Raw genomic sequence first — 9,860 nt, forward strand, 5'->3', positions numbered from 1 at the left:
TGTGAAATATAACATATAAGTTAAAAATCAGGGTATGCTGAAATTTATGAAAGGTATGAAAAAAAAATAGTATGTGGAAATTAAATAAATATTACAAATTAGAAACGTGTTAAGTATTAAAAAATATGACAGTAAATGAATATGTTATTATGAACAGAAAACCTAAGAAATAAGTTAAAGTTTCATTTAAAACTAGAAAGGATAAAAGTATCAGAATAAAATTGAGTAATAAAAACAAATTATCTTGTAATTTCATTTTCATGACATGATGAACTATCATTAAAGGAAAGTCTTTTTTATATTTGTTTCTTTTACATTGTTTTCAGAGTCGCGCATTGAATAATTTTAACACCAGACTTAAAAAATATATTTCTAAAACATATAATTCACTTTTTAGTCAAGAGAGGGCAGCATCACTATATCATCAAAATTAAGATGCAGAAAATATTTCCCGTTGCCAATATAAAAAAACTAACTTTAAATGAAAAGCAGGAAGTCTACAACTCAACCAGCAGTCTACCAACACCTCAACTCTACTCGAAACCACGCCTCCTAGTGTGATGACGTTGCCTTTGGCCCCGCCCTCTGTGATGTCATTGACCACGCCCTCAGCTCCTCAGCTCCTCCTGCCGCAGAACGCCCATTTTCTATCTACTCTCATCACTATACAACGTATCACATTTAATAATTACAAAGAGTTATGCGATGATACAAATGCCATAGTTTTCATTGTTAAAGTAAACCAGATCGTCCCTACTCTTTCTTGCCGACATGTCGGTGACGTGCGCCCCGCCCTCTAAATTTGTTTATCTCTTATAAGGTCCATAAGAACCTCCACCACGACCTGAAAATAGAATACATTCAAGATCATCTCAATAAGTTAAATGAAAGCTTGGGGATGTTTCCATAACCGGCACTTGGCGAAATTGCGGATTTGTTTATATCGGAAGTGAGCGTACGTGCGCCAGAATATGGTAACCCTGATAATTGTTGCAACCCACACAGGGAATTTTCCTGAAGGAGGAAAAGGGAAATTTTCTGTTTACTTTTCGAACATTACGGTAAGAGAAAATAAAGTTTGAAAGTCGCAAATCATTATTATTTCATATTTTCGCAAAACGTTTATGGGGTTTATTTTTCGAACATTACGGTAAAAGAAAATAAAGTTTTTTATATTTTCGCAACGAACATTACGGATTATTACGGTAAAAGAAAATAAAGTTTTTTATATTTTCGCAAAACGTTTATGGGGTTTGGGGAGTTAAAAAATGCAGCAAATTATTATTATTAACATAACAAAATGTTCCTTTTTTAAATATTATATATGTTATAAATATTGCTATTGCCATGAAGACAAACTGGGCAAAGTTAAAATGATACCAACAACAACAGCATTTAATTTATTATAGCTTTTTTCTTACTTTTACTAGAATTCTAATGATAAAATGATTAGTGCATTTAAATACATATTAAATGAAAATATTAAAATAGATATGGAGATGCATTAAATATGATTTGGACTAATTTAATTATGTATTCTTACATATATAGCTATGCACATTTAATTTTTCTCAATAAAAATAATTAAGCTATCCTTATTATTTTTATATGTCTATACATTTTTTAACTCTGCACATAGCTACTTAGAAAGAAAGATATATGGGTAGGATATAAGAAGATAAAAATTATTAATCTTCCCTTCAAAGTCAAATGGATATAGCTGTAGTATATGATTTCAAAAAAAGTAAATCATTAGAATATTAAGCTGAAAATATAAGTCTGAAAGAAAGAGATTTTTCTTAAATTCAAACTGTGCACAAAACATTTCAGATGCATTCAAACTCTGAACTGGAACATGTTAATTTACTGTTGTGGAACTAATATGAAAACAATATTGTTGACAGTATAGTAGTGTACCACCAAAGAATTTATGCTGGGAGAAGAAGCAAAGCTTCGATGACACCACAAAGCCAAATGATAACTGGCTTAATTTTTACTCTTTTTCTGCATAAAATGTCATAGTTGTTAGTATCTCATTAAAATGTATTTTCTAATAATATAATGATTTGCAAATGATGGAAATTTACTTGTCATTAAAACATTTTGTTCTAAACATGCTTCAGCTTATCAAAGAAGTTAAAGCTATTCCAACCTATCCCCCATATTAAAGTTTTTTTTGATTAAATCAGGTTCATGTCTAATGCATCAAAAATATAAATAAACTTTCTTTAGTATTTGTCAAACATCAGTTCTCATGGCCTTAAATTGGATGCAAGATTTATTTCACAAAGTTATGTTTTCACTTATGGGGCAAAACTTTTAAATTTGTTATTTGAATCTGTTACATTAGTCTTTATTTTAAAGAATATATTGTATGTCATATGGCCATGAAGGCAACCTGGTTAAAGTAGAAATGAAATCAAACTTTCTAATTAATGTGATTTGAAGCCATTGTGTTATACTTCGAGGAATATGTTATATGGTAAATATGTGTGCTCATGTTTTTCCTGGAAAGGGCATAACATTTTTTTACAGAAATAAGTTACCAACCTAAATCTATTGTCATGGCAATTAAATTTTTCTGAAAGAGCAGCATTATTTATAAGCCAAGTGCTAAACCTTTGTATTGTTACCCTGATCATGAAATTTTAAATGGTGATTTAATTTCTTTTTTCAGGTTGAACTGCCCTTCAATGTAAGCTTTTGCTCGATGTGTGGCCTGTAATAGCAATAAATGGGACTTTTGTGAACTGAAATCTGTTAGGCTTTCCAAAATCCAGAAAGGTAAAGTTTAACTTTTTATTTAAGCCTAATGTTCTTAAAATATATTAGAATATCCATAGGTGACATTTGATTATTGTTTAATAAAGACACCATAACAAAATAAGCTGATTGAATCACCAAATTTGTAACTTGTAACTTTTAAATATATCCAGACTGTCTGCTTTAATAAGGAAGTAACATACAGTGCATATATAGTAGTGTTTTGAATTTCATTTATCATTTTATTCTGTTTTAAGTATGAGTTCAGCAATGCTCCAACATAAGGTATTCCAATTTATATGAGCTTTAAGTCGTACAGCTCCTTATTTTATTTTGCATATTTATACTTGTTGTTTTGAAATTGTCAATAATTCATAAAATGCTGATGAACAAAACATTACTATGCCTATATATAAGAATTAGCTTTAATGAAATAAGAAGCATCAAAGTATATGCTAATTGCCATAAAACTCCATACCCTTCTTCAAAACAGTACTTCAGTTATAACTGTGTTAACAGACGATGCAGTTGTTCAACATTTTTATACACTGTGCTGTTACTTTCATACTTTGGTTCAGGAAAGTAAATGGGATTTGATATTCTATATTTCTTCTTTTTTCCCCACATTATAATTATGAATCGAGTTATCAGAAAAGAATAATTAATTTTATGAAACCATTAGCATCAGAATAACTCCATTTCTTGCACATGTACTTTTTGTTTCCAATGGTGGATGCTTGCCTATGCCGGCATTGGCCACTCCTAAAATCAGATATGGTGATCTATTATGGAGGTACCTAATAGGCAGGCCACCTTTACCTCCTATGAAGGGACAAATAATTTACATCCATGCCTTGTTCGTTATTCGAACCCGGGTCCCTCAGTATTGTACTCAGGCTTCCCTAATCACTATACCATCCGGGCAGCTACGACTTTATTTTAATATGCTATTTTGTATTGATATGTAATATGAAAAATACATTTTTATTATGTATTTTTTAAAACAAGTGCTTTTTAGTCATTGGTTCTATTTAACTAGAATTCACATGTATTGTTTTATATGCAAAATAAATACGACCCAGACTGATTGGAATCTGACTTCAGAGCTTTCGCTCGTCGCATCTGTCACATAGCTTCAGAGCTATAACTGTGTTATATTTAATTTTTAGTACTTAAATATTAATTTGTTAAAGTTAAAAAGTAATAAAGCTGAAGAATGTCAATGTGATATATTTCTTAACAATAATGTGCAGTAGTCCCTCTTTAAAAATGGTTTTGATTATCTGCAGACAATAAAAATTGAGAAAGTTATGAAAATTAGATTATTTTGTTGAATTCAAATTGGCCAAATGATAAAGATATACAGTCAAAAGTCGTTAATTCGGACACCCATAATCCGGAATGATCTATAATCCGGACCTCAAAGCTACAAACTTTCTGCTCATGCGTTGCGTTCACGCATGCGCACAGGCGTTTAAGAGTGCGCGTAAGACCTTTACGGCTGCGAATATGTTTGTGCACATGCGCGTTTAATGCGTAACGGAGGTATAAGCTAAGCTAAAATTATCTGATTCAGTTAATGTTGCACATTGCGTTGCTCCTTAATCTTTGAATTGGATCCTGCTTATTATTTTTTGCAGACTTTTAGAACAATTTCATAAAAGTAAGCTTGAACTTTCGATTATGTCAAATAGAATTTCCGATATATATTTACTAATATGTAATTTATATCTACAAAGCGAAAGTATGTTCTGAAATTCGAAATCTGTTTATCAATTTCACGCCGCGGATTGGAAGTTGATCTGTCAGCACTATCCTTATCTTCAGGGCAGATGTTTTTATTTTATTTGGCTTATAATTCCTTACTAAGTATAGTATTTCATGTCTATGTACTCCGTCTTTGATATGATTTAAATCAAGTTCCTCGTCATTATAATTCGCTTTCGATAGTGAAGAAAGTGACCCAGAGGTTATTGAAAACGAAAACATTTCCATTGACAAATTAGTCGGTATTCTCAACACAGCAATTATAGGACTTGAACAGCGGAACTTTGTAACTAAACGAGAAATTATGTCTGTTTAATAGAATTAAAGAGAAAGTGTTATCACATGAAACGAAGCAACTTACATTGAAATAAATGTTTAATAAAGTAAACAAATAAATATTAAGCTTTTTTTTTTGTAAATTTTGATACCCTTTAGATCATAATTGTTCTTTATTTCATAAATTAAGGTTTCATATTTTTAATTTTGTAATTTCTGCATGCCATCTTACCAGATTTAAACTGATGATCTATAATCCGGAAAAATCGATAATCCGGAATCGCCGAAGTCCCGACGAGTCCGGATTAACGACTTTTGACTGTACTTGCATATAAATCACTTCTGCATATGATTGAAGCTTTACAATATGTGCTTGTTAACTTCAGTTGTCTATAGTATTATTATTATGACAGTTTAACACTTGATATTTGCAGCACATTACCTCAGATTAGAACTATAGGATAAAATGTAGTTGAAAACTTTGGGAGGTTATAAATGAAATAAACGCAGAAGAAATTAACTCAAGCCATTACTATTGTGAATGAATAACAGAGCAGTTAGAAAATTTATTATAATTCAGAATTAATGTTTAGTACTGGCAAAGAGAAAGTGAATAGTGTATTAAGTTAGATAGTTTTCACAATAGAAATATTAACTTAAATAAAAAGAACAAAACTATAAATTTTCCCTCATTAATTATTAATATTTTTTATTATGTTTCATTATTAAACATGTTTATTACTTGTGTATCCTGCCAAATAGACTGGCTGCATGGAAGTTTTCATAATTTTCTCTATGTGTGACATGAATTTATGCATCCAAAATGCTAACCTTTGTATGCAACACTCACTCATTTCTAATGCTTTAAAGTCCCAATACTCGTTTAATTTAGCATTTGCAGTATCAGCGTTGTTACACTATGAGTATTACTAATATTTTAATTCAGTGCTGCTTTCTAATTCATGTCACAGGCTTATGCAGATGACCTTATTGTGTTATTACAGGGTTTCGATATCGGAACCCTACATAATCAAGTTCAGCAGATCTTAAATAAAGTTTCACACTGGGGTGATACAAATGGCCTTTCTTTCTCTGCTGAAAAATCTGAGGTCATAGTTTTCACGTGGAGAAGGAAATGGAAACTGGCAGATTTATATCTGGGTCACCAGATTATTAAGCGTAAGGAATGCGTTAAATACCTAGGATGTTACCTGGATAGTAAACTTACATGGATCACCCATATAAAAGAAAAGGCACAAACTGCCACAAATGTTCTAGTACTTTGTAGGCGAATCGTCGGTAAACAATGGGGCCTTAACCCAAAATCTACTCTATGGATTTATACTGCCATTGTCCGGCCAATGCTTTCTTACGGATGCGTGGTCTGGATTAATGTTATTAACAAAAGCTCGTATTTAAACATTTTACAAAAGGTGCAAAGACTTGCTTGCCTAAGCATTAGTGGGGCTTTAAATAGTACCCCTACTGCTGCATTAGAATTTTTACTGCAAATTCCACCCTTGAAATTATTCTTGAGCGGAGAAGCAATTAAAGCCATGTATAGATTGAATAAAAATGGCACATGGTGCCAAAGGACAGGTTTTGGTCATAAAAGCCACCTGAAAAGCCACATTGACATATGCCTGGACTTGGGCAATGAGATCCCTATAATCTATATGCCCAAAGATGCAATTACTAAAACAATAGTTCCAGATAAACTATTTTCAACTCATATACCAAAAAGGAATGAGATAGAATCTCTAATTGATCTAATTCCAACAGGCTCAATTGAATGTTACACAGATGGATCAAAATCCAACTTCACTGGAGCTGGAGCTATTATAAGGACCAAGGGATCTGAAGAAGATTAGATTTCATCTATACCTTGGTAAATTTACAACTGTTTTCCAAGCCGAGGTTCTGGCGATCAATATGGTCGCCAAGGAGCTCTTAGCTAAAAATACAGTTAATAAGTATATATATATTCTCTCTGACAGCCAATCAGCCATCCTTGCCCTGGCTAATCGTGTCAAGTTACAAAACTGTGTTTTGAACTGTACTCAAGATCTCAATTCTCTGGCTCAGGCCCATAATATCATTAGTTTAGTCTGGGTCCCAGGTCATTGTGATTTTGCTGGAAATGAACTAGCTGATAAAGTAGCTAAAGATGCTTCGCAACTCCCCATGTCTGGCCCAGAACCATTTTACCCAGTTTCATATCAAACGGTTAAAAAAGAAGTAAGAAGCTGGATAAAGAACAAACATGATGATATATGGTCTAAACTTCCAGACTGTGCTCATTCTAAATTGGTGCTCAGTACACTTAACTTTTCAGGTAAACTCATACACCTCAGTAGAACTAACTTACGCCAGGTAATTCAAATTGTTACTGGACATGCTTATCTAGCTAAGCATCTCCACAAATGTGGTCTTGTTGAATCTCCTCTCTGCCCAGCTTGTGGAGAAGAAGAGGAAACATCTTTTCACTTTTTGGGACGATGTCCGGTGTTCTCTGTCCCTAGAAACAAATTCCTTGGGTTTCCCTATATTACCTTTGATCAAGCCCTTTTATACAAAGGGCTCTCTGGCATAATAGGGTTTCAGATGTATACTAAACACCTACAGGTAAGGTGAATATGGAACCACAAGAAACAAGCTTTGAGACGCCCTGTGAGTTCTTTTTTTTTTTTTTTTTTTTTTTTGAAAAGAAACTATGCAGGGATTTCCCTCTCATAGCTGTGTTTTGGAATATAATGATATCAAATCTTTATACACTACCTGGCCATTTGGCTTGAGAATGCACCTCTGCCCTCCTTATTTATTTATTTATTTGACTCTCCATCGCACTCTTGTTTGGTCAAGAATTGCGTTTGGTGGTTTGGGAGGGATTGAATCGGTTTTCCATCCAATAGGGAAGTTTTTACGATCCAGCCGACACCTTGAACTTAGAGATGGGATCTTTTGCTGATACTATAGATTTGGTGTCAGTTTGAGATCTTATATATTTATTATTTACCTTTTACGGGAGTTACCATTTAAATCTCTTAACTTAAATGATCAAATGGCGGAAGAGTAATGGGCAATTTTGCCTAAACTCCTTTCCTTCTTTTCATAAGAAGGAAGCGCCCTATTGTTATGTTATGCTTTCTAATTACTTTCACATTTATTTTATTCAATAAATAAATTAACTAAAATATAAAATTTATTGTGAATCGATTTTGTAATTATTTATGTTTATAATTTTTATCCCTTCCAGCTGATTAGGTGTGCAGAAGCAGCAGACTTGTAAATGTGAAGGAGCTATTTGCTTAGTTATGCAGTAGAATTCACCACCCTGCGGCAAGCTTCATTAAAGCTGTGAACAGCCAAGCTAACCATCTTCAGGGCAAGTGGCTGCATCAAGCAAACCCAGTGACATTCCAAAGAGGAATGTCAGTCAAAATAAAAACTTAATACCTAAATCTCGGAAAATCAGACAATTAACCCACAAATCTTTTGACCAATTTTTCAGTTGCTGTGCTTAGTGCGATAAAGTTATATGGCAATAAACTGAAAAGCTATGGCAGGTATTCTATTGTACCCTTTAATGAAATCAATTTAAAGCAAGCTTATCATATGATAAGCAAAATGATTGTATCATTGGATGGTAATGATTGCATTGCTGGGTATGCAGGCTATGGTTCTACAATGAGCCAAATGTAATATCTCAGTATGCTGTGACTATTAAAATTATAAATTATGTATTATTACTTCATATTGGTCATTATGTTCCAAAATAAATGCTCTTTTTATATAGAACTATATAAATGTAGAAAATCTGAGAAGTTAATTTTATATGGAAAGCCTTCGTGCAAAATTAATAGCATCTTGTTAATTTCATATATGTTTTGTGAAAGTAATTGCTGCTGAATCTAGAATTAATGCATTATCTGAGATTTGAGACAAAATTTGTCAAATTAGAAGATAGTGAAATAGATAAATAGGAAATGAAACATGAATATTATATATTTAATATTGAAATAAATATCTCAGTAAAGTGGCTGTATGTAAAGTATAATGATGCAATTTTTATAATTTTTTACTAAAATGCTAAAATTATGTGCTATGAAAATTTTATTTTCATTAATATTTATAATTTTTTCCTCGCAAATTTTATCCAAGGTGTATATGTTTTAGCTATTTTAGATTTTTCTGTTTTAATGTTAAAAATATCTTCTTTATCAGCATTACATTAAAATCCATCTCATAATCATTTGAAAATGAAGGAAATTTCATTCTTTTCAATAGTTTAAGAATATTTTCATAAAACATAATTATAGAAAAAATGAACTGATACATTTTTAGTTATATATATGTAAAGAAAATTTTTTAGAAGGATCCTTTTTTCCATACCAGAAACATTTCATGAGCTGTAATATGTAATATTAGTTGGCCTAATATGTAAAAGGAATGTTTAATCAAATTATTTTTATTATGCTTTTATAAATATCACTATAATTTTAAGAGTTATTGAATTTAAAAGTGAAAGAAAAAGCTACAGTTATTTCAAGACTCTTTAATAAAACAATTCTTTATTCTTGTATTCTCGTATGAAAATTTTCTGTATATTTAACATAAAATTGTATGCATGTAAATAAATTTTTTAATTTATTATTATCATTCTGTTAGCTTCAATTTTTATTCTCAATAAATTTGATACATATATTTAATATTCAGCTAAGTTTTATTAACCATGACTGATAAGCATTTTAAATTTCATCCTGTCAAAAAATTTAAAATTCCCTTTTTTTCTTGTAATTTTTTCATACACCTCTCATTTTCTGTTTAATTGTAAATATTGCATACTTATAATTTTATAAAGCATAACTTCCCTTCCCTGAAAAAGCACACAGATTCATTCTTAATTTAAAATTCAATTACAAGTCCAATGTGAAAATGAATTAGCCAATGGAACAAAATAACACATATGTCTTTAATAGAGGACAATAATTCCCTTAGTTTCATTTATCCCATTAGCTTCTTTACCTATTAAAAAAATTCTGATCCCCCCCCTC

The 9,860-nt window shown here is 31.4% G+C and overlaps 1 long non-coding RNA gene across 1 annotated transcript; it reads left to right on the plus strand.

Annotated features, from left to right (window-relative positions):
• Positions 1–950: 950 nt before the first annotated feature.
• On the plus strand, positions 951–9,465 carry LOC146997994 (uncharacterized). The gene is made up of 2 exons (XR_015040208.1): positions 951–2,784; positions 8,063–9,465. It is a non-coding gene; the product is annotated as an uncharacterized LOC146997994 (long non-coding RNA).
• The last annotated feature ends 395 nt before the right edge of the window (positions 9,466–9,860 follow it).

This window comes from Stegodyphus dumicola, chromosome 3 (assembly GCF_044657685.1).
Source record: "Stegodyphus dumicola isolate Sdum_Otavi_A_Nest chromosome 3, ASM4465768v1".
In the NCBI taxonomy this organism is placed as follows: Eukaryota; Metazoa; Arthropoda; class Arachnida; order Araneae; family Eresidae; genus Stegodyphus; species Stegodyphus dumicola.